This window comes from Rattus norvegicus, chromosome 15 (genome assembly GCF_036323735.1).
Source record: "Rattus norvegicus strain BN/NHsdMcwi chromosome 15, GRCr8, whole genome shotgun sequence".
Lineage (NCBI taxonomy): Eukaryota > Metazoa > Chordata > Mammalia > Rodentia > Muridae > Rattus > Rattus norvegicus.
The window spans coordinates 41968924-41981646 of NC_086033.1; positions in this window are offsets into that span (position 1 = coordinate 41968924).

The window sequence follows — 12723 nt, forward strand, 5'->3', positions numbered from 1 at the left end:
TGTGAAGGGACACCATGGCCACTGTAACTCTCATAAAGGGAAGCATTTAATTGGGGGTCACTTGCAGTTTCAGTGGTTTAGTCCATTTTCAGTAGCAGAACATAACAGCAAGCAATCAGACATAGTGTTGGAAAAGGAGCTGAGAGTTCTACATCTAGATCTGCAGGCAGCAAGAAGAGGTCCACTGGCTTGAGCATTTGAAAGCCCAAGTCCCATCCCCAGTGACACACTTCCTACAACAAGGCCGCACCTCCTAATCCTTTCAAATAGTGCTACTCCTTAAGCATTCAAATATTTGAACCTATGGGGCCATTCTTATTCCTACCACCACAGTGGGTAAGGAGCAAGTATAGAGACCTAAGGTTGAATCCTCAGAAAAAGAAACCTGGGTCTAAAACCCCAGTTTTGGAGTCGGGGGACAGAGACAAGAGAGTTCACAGGCCAACCACTGTTGCAGAGACAGCATCCTCTGGACCAATCAGTGAGAGAAAATGACTCAAAAATAAAGTTGAGGGGACTCAAGAAATGCACCTGGTGTTGACCTCCAAAGTCCACAGCTCCCCACACTCCCACACACACACATAGAACACACACCATAAAGTTGAATTAAAATATTAAGGAGCACTGGGAGATGCCTCAGAGATCGAAAGTAGCCACTGCTTTTCCTGAGGACTCAGGTTCACACTTTCCAGCACCCACATGGAAACTCAAAACCATCTTTGAGTCCAGATGCAGGGAATCCAGTGCCCTCTTCTGGCCTCTAAAGGCATCAGGCAAGCACAAAGTATACTACACACACTTGGGTAAAACACTCACATAAAGTGAATATTTTTTTAAATAAAATAATTTAAAGGATTTCTTCATTGCCTTGCAGGTACTATTATTATCTTTATTCTTGAGATTAAATGGTATGTGTGTATAAACAGTAAAATTTTATCCTAGGAATTACAAACAAGAAAACATGATATTTGTCTTTCTGTGTCTGATTTATTTCCCTTAACATGATCAGAAGTCCATCCACTTTCCTGAGAACACTAATTTCTTCTATGCATATGAATAAAACTGCATTGTGAGTGTCACTTTTTTATCCATTCATCTGTTGATAGATGTGGTTGATCCATAACTCAGCTTATTGTGAACAGTCTACAATAAACATCGATGTACAAGTCTCTCTGTGGTTTGTTAATTTAAAGTCCTTTGGGCATATGGCCAAGACTTGTTTAGCTGGGTCATGTGGTAATTCTATTGTTGAGGTTTTTCAGTTATTTTGTTTTGTTTTGTTTTTAGATTGATGCATTGTATGCCATGGCACAGGCATACAGTGAGACGAGAACTCATACAGTGAGGGTTCTGGTGACTGAACTTAAGTCATCAGGCTTTGTCCCCAAGCATCCTTACCTACTGAACCATCTTGATGATCTTATTGTTAGTTTTTGGAGGAGCCCCCATCCTGTTTTCTGTTGTGCTTGGACTATTTTGCATCACCACCAGCAGTGTAAGAGGGCTCTTTTTCTCCATCCTCAAATGCATTTGGTGTGTGTGTGTGTGTGTGTGTGTGTGTGTGTGTGTGTGTGTGTGTGTGTGTTCATGAAGGCGACTGTTTGGCACTTTCATATGGAGGCCAGAGGCCAACACTGAATGGTTATTAGCCTGTTTATTGATTGGACAACTTGGGTGTTTGATAGCTTGTCTCTCGATTTCTGTATTTTAGCTATTAGTCCTCCATCAGATATAGCAAAGATCTTGTTCCCATTCAGCAAGCTGTCCCTTCTCTGTGCTGCTAATGCTTCCTTCACTGTGACAAAACTTTTTAGATTCACACAATTCCGTTCACCAATCCTTCAGATTACTTCCTTTGTTATTAACATCCATTCCAATAAGACCTGCTACACCTGTATCTTTAAATTTCCCCCACGTTTTCCTCTAGCATTTAAAACGTTTTAGATCTCGCATCCAGGTCTTTGTTCTGTTTTAAAATTATCTTTGTGCAGAGTAAGGAACAGAGATATGAATTAAGTTTTCCTCAGGTGATACACACGCATGTGGGAGATTCTTCCATTTTCTAGGGTCCTCTTTGGATTTTCCAATGCTTCCAAACTTTTGAGAGACTTTCATTTCTTTGGTTATATTTGTTTTTCTGAAGCTGTTGTGCATGAGATTGCTCTCCTGGTGCATTGCTTGGCATGTTCACTACAGACATCAACTTGATCATGATGATTTCTTCTATATGAGGTTGAATTCAGCTAGCTAGTCTTTCATTGAGAATTTTTGCATCCATGTTCATCAGAGAGATTAGTCAGTAATTTTCTTTATGTGTATATCTTTGGCTGGTTTTGATAGCAAGGCAATACTGGATTTGTAAAATGAGTCTGATACTGTTCCTTGTTTTTCTATTCCATGGGACAGTTTGAGAAGCATTAGTGTTAGCTCTTTAAGCTCTGGTAGAATTCAGCAAAGGATCCATTTTGGTCCTGGAGAGCTTCATTATTAATCTTTCCCTGTATTTAACCCAAGTCCTTTCGTGACAGCTCCTTAGGCATCCATCAGCATATCGTAGCTCCTCTCTCCTGCTCAGACCCTTTCAAGAAATCCTTATTCTCGCCAGATGGTGGCAGCACACACTCTATCGAACGAGTTCTTAGGACAACCAGGGCTACGCAGAAAAACCATCTGGGGTGGGGTGTGTGGGGTAGAAGACCTCATTTCTACTGACCTTTGTTTTTTCATGCCTATCAGCTTACGTTTATTTTGTCTTCTTTTTAAAAAACTATTTATTCAGTTTCTATGTGTATGAGTGCATACATGTATGTGTGCCATGTGTGTTCAGTGACTATGGAATTCAGAAGAAGGCACTGATTCTCCTGGAAGTGGAGTAACAGTGTAGGTTCTCTGAAAGAACAGAAAATGCTTTTAAACACTGAAATTATTCTTTAACCTCTATCTTGTCCTCTTGACCTCTTAGTGCCTGACATCCTTCAGATTCTATGTCAGACATCACTGTCTCCCAATTTTCCCTGTGACTAAGGGTGCCATATGGTGTGAACTCTACAACAGCATGTGACAATAGCACTCTGCATTATTGAACATGCTGAATGTTTTACATGTATTGATACATCACAAGGCTGGTGTTAAGGGCTGAATTTTATATTCCCCAATTCATATACTGATGCCCTAATTTCTATACATCTAAATATGACTGCATATGGAGATAAAGATCTTTAAAAGGTAAGCAATTAAAAGATACTCCTGTCCTATGTTGAGATCAGGTTATCCCCTGCTCCCCACATTGGGTATTCTAGGAGTTTTTCACACTGTGCCTTACCCTAGGGGTCTTCACTTTACAAGCCACTTTTGACTCCATTTTGAGGGCAAAGAATGACTGCAGCTCCCGGGGATGACCAGTAACTGCTTCTCTGCCAGGAGGGTTCTACCCATCAGCACAGATTGACAAGTGACTTGTTCCTGGAAATCAAAAGAGAGACATGCTATAAGTTGATTGGGAATGAGTTGGGACTGTATGGACACATGAGAGTATTAAATTATACCACAGGACCAAGAATTCTCAGATACACCAAACCAAGGAGAGAGCACAACTCCCTCATCTGGACCCCATAAAGTGATACACAGAACACTCTGATATAATGGCCCTGCACCACCCTGTCATCAGATACCTGATGTGGGTCAAAGACCAGCAAGCAGTGAACTCCATGACTGTCTCTGGAGCTTTGGCTCTACTAGATCTTCTGCAGTTGGTGTGGTCTACTCCACTGCCTGCATTTCCACATGGTTACCCATCTGGACCTGACCTGACCTGACGTGACCTGCTGTTCGTGGCTCTTCACCCACTTTGGCTTTTTAGGTTTTAACTGAACCCTACAGCTTCACTCTCAAACCTTGGCTGCAGCAGCAAAAACGGACACTGCTCCTATTCATTGTCTTATAAAGACTCTCTCAGCCCTCTTCCGAAATTCTTGGACATTACTGCAGTCTCTTCAACTTGTATTCATTCTGTAAACCATATATTCATGGAGATATATAAATATATAAATAGATTTGCCTTGTGCTAGTTGATACAAGAGCTAACATTAGTAACTAAGACTGGAATAAAAACTGCATTTACCTTGTCCAGGTTACCAAAGTAAGTGGGATTATATGACTAATTGCTGTCATCTGAATGACAGGTTGAACGAATATGTTGTCATTTAATAAATTCTGACACTGTGGAATGACACGAATGTGTTTGTCTATGTTTCTGGCACACTGCACTCATGACACTTGTCATAGTTAGGGTTACCATTGCTGGGATAAAACACCATGATCAAAAGAAACTTGGGGGTGAAAGGGTTTATTTCACTCAGTTGCATATAAAAATTCTTCATTGTCTTAGTCAGGGTTTCTGTTCCTGCACAAACATCATGACCAAGGATCAAATTGGGGAGGAAAGGATTTATTCAGCTTACACTGCCACATGGCTGTGCATCACCGAAGGAAGTCAGGACGGAAACTCAAGCAGATCAGAAAGCAGGGCCTGATGCAAAGGCCACAGAGGGATGTTACTTACTGGCTTGCTTCCCCTGGCTTACTCAGCTTGCTTTCTTATAGAACCCAGGACTACCAGCCCGAGGGATGGCACCACCCACAATGGGCCCTCCCATCTTTGATCACTAATTGAGAAAATGCCTTACAGCTAGATCTCATGGAGGAATTTCCTCAAGGGAGGCTCCTTTCTCTGTGATAACTCCAGCTTGTGTTAAGTTTACACACAATCATCAAAAGCAATGAGGGCAGAAACTCAAACAGGGCAGGAACTTGGGAGGCAGGAGTGATGCAGAAGCCATGGGTTGATGCTGCTTACTGATTTGCTCCCCATGGTTTGCTCAGCCTGATTTCTTATAGAACCCAGGAATATTAGCCCAGGGGTGGATCCACCTACATGAGCTGTAATTAATCAACCCCTAATTAAGAAAATGCCCCGGGGTTGGGAATTTAGCTTGGTGGTAGAGCGCTTGCCTAGCAAGCGCAAGGCCCTGGGTTCGGTCCCCAGCTCCGGAAAAAAAAGAAAAAAAGAAAAAGAAAAAGAAAAAGCCCTACAGGCTGACCTGATCTTGTGGAAGCATTTTCTCAGTTGATGCTCTGTGATGGTTTGAATAGGAATGCCCTCCATAGATTTATGTGTTTGAATGCTTGGTTACTAGGGAGTGGCACTATAAGAAGGTGCGGCCTTGTTAGAGGAAGTGTGTCACCGTGGAGGTGGCTTTTGAGGTCATATATGCCCAGTGTGGCACACAGTCTCCTGCTGTCTGTGGATCCTTCCTCATCACCATGTCTTGCTGTATACTGCATGCTTCCCTCTGTGATGATAATGGACTAAACCTCTGAAACTGTAAGCCAGTCACCGTAGGCTCCAACTTTTCAAAACCTACATTTAATAAAGGTTCTTAAATGTTCCACCTCCCTTCTAGCCCATGATCCATCGGACATAATGGGGAAAAAAAGGTTATTAGGATATGGGGGAAATGGACCTGTTTAAAAATAGTTCTTTGGAGCAAATCCAATCAGCATTGTCAGGATACCCAGAGTTCAGTCCAGCAGTTCAATTCACTCCCAAACACCATTCATAAATCAGCAATTGCAGGTTGAAGAAGCCACAAGGCTCTGCTGTATGCTGTTTAGTTCCTTGGGGCAATTTCGATCTCTAATTGTCAGGATACCAACAGTGCATTTCAGTAGTGCCAGGAGAGTAAATGCAAGTCAGCATTGGTGGCATGACTGAGCAGAAACAGCCAAGCCTCCACCAAATTGTCACAAGCCAGCAGGAGTGACCAGGACCATCAGAGATGCTGGGAAAAGTTCTCTGCTGTGTCTCTCTCAACGAAGTGTTGTAAAGCTAGTTATGTAAGCCCACCCTCACTGTCCACTGTGTCCTATTTATACTCCTTCCAGACATCACATGTCCTCCCACAGGTCTTACCTCAGCAAAACACCATGGAAGCCTGTCTTAGCAAAACTCCGCATGAGTCTGTATCAGCTGACATTTCAAGAAACTTCCACTTTACTCTGCCAATCGGACCTAGTCCAAGGAAGTGGCAAGAAACCACCAGGACACCACCAGAAGTTTTTTGGTGCATTTTTTTTATATGAAGCCATGACCAGTAAGGAATGGCAAGGTATACCAATACCATCCGGCATCGGGCAGCATCTGTTGGGTTATATTTATATTCCCACTTAACATCATGCGTCCTTTCACGTGTTTGCTTTAGCAAAATATCCTTTCACCTATGTCTGCTTCAGTGAAACATTCCTTCACATGTCTGTTTTAGCAAAACACCCTTTCATCTGTGTGCACCAGCAAAACATCATTTGACATAACTGACTTTCCAAAGAAACCAGAAGTTTCCACTTCAAACCCCAATTAAATGTTTTCCTTTATAAAAGTTGTTGTGGTCATGGTGTCTCTTCACAGCAACAAAACCTAAACTAAGACAGGCTCCCTCCTTTCTAATGACTGTGGCTTGTGTCAAGTTGACAGAGCATGAGTCAGCACAGCAGCTAATAAGAAAAGGGACAGGAACACTGTGTGAAGACAAGAAGCAAGTGACCATCTGCATGCTAAAGGGAGATCTCAAAGATCATGTGGGTTCCCAATCTTGGACTTCTAGCCTCTAAAATTGTGAGAAAATTAATTTCTGTTGTTTAGATCACCAGCTCTGGTACATTTCTTTGTGACAGTGCTAGTAGCCACAGGACTAAACCTCACTGTTTCAACAGGAAACTGTTATTTAGCAGCTAATCACTTTTCCAACAGCTTGTCCAAATCCAGAAACAAATTATCAAGTGAAGATTCAATGATTTGCATGCTCCACTGCCACTTTACAGGGTCTGGGCTCCCTCCAACTACTCTCTGACTTTGCCACCTTACCAAACCTCATGGAAAAAGAACTGTCATGTGCCCATAGCTTCCCACTGGGCAATAAATTCTCAGAGGGCAAGAACAATTTCTGGATTACAGTATGCCCAGTACCTTGCTTAGTGTCTCTATCTAGCAATCAGTCAAGATGGAGTTGTTGAATAGAATTCCTATACTCACTTACTTTGGCCCACCCTGCCCTCTCCTCTCTGATTTTAGACATCCTTGCGGACATTTTCAGTAGTGCTTCAAGGATGGAGGAAAGCATGGTGTTGCTCTGGTCCCGTTCACTGGTGATAAAGCTGGAGCAAATGAGTGACAGTGACTCTGATAAGTTCCTTCAGTCACTTCCTGGCTTGCAGCTTGCACATGTATTCAAATGTACTCTCAACACATGACTCTCACTGGCCTGAAGAAAGTAGGCATTGTTTCCAGCTAATGAAGCTTAGAGGATATGCTATTTTTCCAAAGGCCAATCACAGCAGCGTGGTACCCAGAGCATCTGAATCTAAGAGCAAGCCCTTAGTATCCCAGTGATGTTATTTAGATTTAGTTTTGCACAGCCTTTATCAGTTGAGACCCTGAAAATGTCAATGTCACTTTATTTTCTCAGAGGAAGGGATGTGATGAGAGCTGTGTACCCAAGCTTTATAGATGCATGGCTTGGCTGAGCCCAGAGTGTTTCTAACTATTCCTAGGCCTAGGCCTGGAAGCTTCTAGCCTCTGTACAGTCTAATCTTCTTCAAGTTGGGACCATGAAGGCTTCTGCTTTCAGTCTCTGTCTGCTAACCTAGACCTAGAATGTTTCAGCCTCTAAGACTTACTACTGAATAAGCTCATTCTTTCTAGTTCTTTCTGAACTCTGGTTGACTGATTCAACTCAGTTTTTCTGGCTCAAACCCCTCTCCAAGCTGACTGATTTAAATTGGTTTCTCTCAGCTTCTGACTGAATTGCTCTTCTTGGAAAGACTGCCTCTGAACTCCATAATCTGAACTGCTCTAAACTCAACTGCTCTTGCTCTGCTCTGCTCTGCACTGAGCTCAACTGCACTCAACTGGACTGCACTGAACTAAACTCTCCCTCTCACTGCTCTTAAGTAGCCTCTTTCCTGTCTGTTCTCGAGAGAGTAGGGTGTATCCTATCTCTGACTCATCCTGTCAAATCTTTGTCTTATTTGCCACTTTGTCTGTCCCTCCCAGTTAGATGTCATTGTTTGGGATTAAAGACTTAAAGATGGGTCTGTATTCTTGTCAGAGGAATTAAAGGTGTGTGGCATGTCTGCATATCTTTGGATGTGATCCCTTGCCAGAGCAGCCATGTTGCTGGATTAAAATTCCACTACAAAACCAGGAATGTGCATATTGGAAGGAGAGAACCTGGCCTGACTAAGCCTAGGACAGCAATGAAAGGTCAGATGGGTGTGTGTTTCATATGTCACTCTCTCACAGTCACATTCCTATATCTGGTTCCTATGTCTCAGCCACTAAACCACGTAGTTTGGGGGACCAAATACAACAGAATTCTGGCACCTGAGAATAAAGTGTCAACGTGGGGTCACTGGTGATACTGGACGACAATCATTCTAAGTGAGTGTGGTGGCAAATCTTTAATCTCGAGACTAAGGAGGCTGAGGTAGGTCAGTTTCGGAAGTCAAGGCCAGTGTGGACTCCAGAGCCATAGTCAATGTGGACTTAGCACCACAGACATCATTGCTTAGACTGCATTATTCATCAGTTAGTGGATGAAGCTGGTGGGGCTGACTGACCTGGGACTTCCCTTCTTTTCTTATTTCTCATGCCCTTCTTCCATTCTCTTTTCTCTCCTTTCTTCTCTTCTTACTTCCCCTTTTCTCCCCTCCTCTCCTCTCCCCTTCTTTCCCGCTGCTCCTGCCTTCCCAGTGTTCTCCTTGAGAGCTGGTCCATATCCCCGTCAGTCTGCATTAAAAGTGAGCATTTCCTAGAGCAAACTGGACACCCACGCCTTTCACGAAATAACTCAGATGCCACACAATTTCCCTCCCTTGCTTTATACAGTCACAAAAGCCCACCCGATTTCATGCTGCCACATACGATATGTCCACAGGAGCAATGACTAGGAACATGCACCATAGGACCCTGTTACAAGTGGGAAGTGTAATGTGTGGATGAATGTCCCTTCCTCAGACACACTGGCATTTAAATAGAAGAGTGAGGGAGGCATGAGAAGCAAAGTGCTTTTTCTGCTCGTGACCATAATGCAATGAGCTAAGAATGTGTAATTACATGTAATTGGATATAATTAAAATAAGGAGATGCATCTAAAATAAAAGCCTAATTTAAAAGTAAGAAAATTGGCAAGGTGGGAATGTCAACAATGCTAATTTCCTGATTAGTGCTGGGGTCCCATACTTTCACTGAACTCGAATCAGGGCCAATGTCCAATCCTTAGTGAAGCCACATTGGTCTGTTCTCTGGCACCTGCTTCCTTACTCCACCTACTTCCTCCCCACACACTGTTTAAGTGAGGCTCACCATATGCAACACCCCTTGCAGCCAACTCTCCTTTGCTTGCTTTTCCCCGATTCACCATCCTCTCCTTAACCTGTCCTCTTCTTTTTTTTCTGATGGTTCTATAAATAACATCTCTCATGAATGACTATGATACCATAAATGGAAAGAAAACTTCAAAGGGATATATCTGATGATTCTCTCCATGGCCATGCTGGGAGAATGCTGTCGTACATTGTGTACAGATTGTCCTGTGTTAATCAAATGCGATTTGTGTGCTGGCAGAGAATTGACTGCAGACCTGACCTTGGTATTGCTATCCATATGGCTACATCATATTTTGTAAACACTCTGTCTCTCAACTTCCAATTGGTTTATTAAAAATCTGATGGTCTATAGCAAAGGCAGGACGTAGAAGGCAGGACTTCCGGGAAGAGAAAGGAACTCTTGGTAAGAGTAAGGTGTGGGGGTTGGGGATTTAGCTCAGTGGTAGAGAACTTGCCTACCAAGCGCAAGGCCCTGGGTTCAGTCCTCAGCTCCAAAAAAAAAAAAAAAAAAGAGTAAGGTGTGGAAGGAATCTCCAGGGAGAGGGGGTTGGGGAAGGAGGCCCAGACTGAATGAGAGGTATCCTACAAGCCGGTGGTGCTTAAATTAGCATAAAAGGGTCAATTAAGGTATGCAAAGTAGTTGGGAAGAAGCTTAGCTCTAAGGCTTAGGCATTCATAAATGAATATAGGTCTCCATGTCTTTATTCAGAGCTGGGGCAGGTATAGAAATTCCGACACAATTATTGTCCAACAACAGGACAATGCCCAGACATTCTAGAGGCAAATACTTTTCACCTGGTAGTGATGAACTAGAATCTAAGCATGAAAATTCCACTGGGTACATCCGCAAAGTGAGGTATTCTCCAACAAAACAGCTTAGACTCTCCTGAAAAGTCAATATTGAGGGGAAAAAGAAAAACCAAAACGCATATACCTTTGCTATGGTTGACATCTATAGTACCAGAACTTGGGAAGCTGAGGCAGGAGGATTTCTTGAGGCTAAGTGTTCCAGGCTAATGAGAAACATACAAAGACAGCAACTAAAGATAAATGAGTTAAACACATATAACTTGAAGTGCTACAAAAAGATCTGGATCCCCAAGAGAGACCCTTACTCAAGTCTTGGGAAGTTTCGGACCCCAGACACAGGAGAGACCATCTGGATGTAATACGCAAGGGCGAGGTTTTTATGGAGATCTCTGGGCCGACAGGTATCCCACACAGGAGACAGAGGTGTTGACCCTGAGCGGCTGGGAGAAGGGCTATTTAAAGGAAGAAGTCACAAGCTCCAGGAGATGAGGGGATGTCAAAAGGAAATACCAAAAATGTCACAAGGGGAAACTCTCAAAGTCACAGGATTGTTCTTAAGACTCTAGGGTTTAGGGCTGGAGAGATGGCTCGGCGGTTAAGAGCACCCGACTGCTTTTCCAGAGGTCATGAGTTCAATTCCCAGCAACCACATGGTGGCTCACAATCATCTGTAAAGAGATCCGATGCCCTCTTCTGGTGTATCTGAAGACAGCTACAGTGTACTTATATATAATAAATAAATAAATCTTAAAAAAAAAAAGACTCTAGGGTTTAAATCAGGGGAAAGGTCAAGCCCTCATTCTCCTGAGAACAGATCTTGATTCCTGTCCTTTAGGGTAAATGTTTGTCAGAGTTGACGAGGCATCTTCATCTGAAACACATCTGGTTAGGTTTCGGCCAGGTTTCCTGGAATACTATCTGCAGGACACAATGGCTGGAACATTATCTGTAGGGCACAATGGGGGCTTGAACAAACATCACAGGGGCAGACCAGAACCCGTTACTCATTTACTCACGTCCAGTGACAAGTGGAGGGTCCATGAGTCTGTACCAGTCCTCCTGCATTTTTAACAATCTGTCTTCCTGCGTCAGATCCTGTTGCTGAGTTTTGAGCTAATTTAAAACTCTATCTCTCCGTTTGTTTGGCTTTTTTTTTAACAGCCACTGGAACACTGGCTAGAGTCATCTGAGAAGAGGGAACTTCAACTGAGAATAATGCCCTCATAAGACTGGCCTGTAGGGCCTATAGGGCATTTTCATGATTGATGATTGATGTGGAAGGGAACAGCCCCCTGTAGGCAGTGCCTCTGTGTGGGCAGGCCTATGGTATATAAGAAAGCAAATTGAGCAAGCCAGAAAGAGCAAGATGGGTAACAACACTCCTCCATGGCTTCTGCTTCAGTTCCTGACTTGAGTCTCTGCATTGACTAACTTCAGTGATGGACTGTAACAAAAGTGTAAGCACAATAAACCCGTTCCTCCCTAAGCCTTTGCTGGTCATGGTGTTTTATCACAGCAATAGAAACTCTAAGACACAGTACATGCCTGCAGTCCTAGTACCTGGAATGTAGAGGCAGGAGGAGAAGCTGAAAGCCAGTGTGGGCCACATAAGACCTTATAGGTAGACAGATGGATGGATGGATAGATGGATGGATGGATGGGTGGATGGGTAGACAGACAGACAGACAGACAGACAGATGTAGATACATTAACTGATAGAAGATAGCTAGGGGAGACATTTTGGAAAGTGTGATTATAGATTGCATACCACATATTACTGAGCTAATCTTGATTTTTCTCAGATTGGATATAATGTTACAAATTACAGAAAATACTGTCCCTTTTCCCAGAGGTTTATGCTCAATCAGTTAAAGATGAACTATCTCAGGGTCTATGTTTTACTTATAGATGTTTCTTAAAATGTATTTGCAAGTATTTATACTATTTATACGTATGCATGTATGTATAAGCAATGTATGGTAAAGGAGTGGACAAACATAAATTATTGGCAATTGTTTAGTCCAATAAAGGGTTTTAAATGTTTATTGCACTGCTCTCAAAACTCTTATGTGTGGTATGAAAATTTTCTAAAATTTACAGTTTAAAAATCTGAAGGAAATAGACATATCAAACTTAGCATGCAGCCAGGAATAACAGCACACTCAGCACACCAGCGCTCAGGAGGCTGTGAGTTCAAGGTCAGCCTGTGTTACACAGTGAGACCGAGGTGTTGATGTAAATGTGGGTATTTGTTGGTTAGTCATTCAGTAACGATCCTGAACAGCAGGGCTCTGCTTCACTTGTTGTCTGGAGTGTGCTGACAGTTCCATTTTGATGGGGCCTTGACCCAGGAAGGTACAACCGTCTAGCCTTTTGAGGGTGGTTGAATTTGGCAATAATCAGTGTGGGTGGTGCCCCACCTGGGCAGGTTGATCCTGGGCGCTATAAGAAAACATGAGCAAACCATGGGAA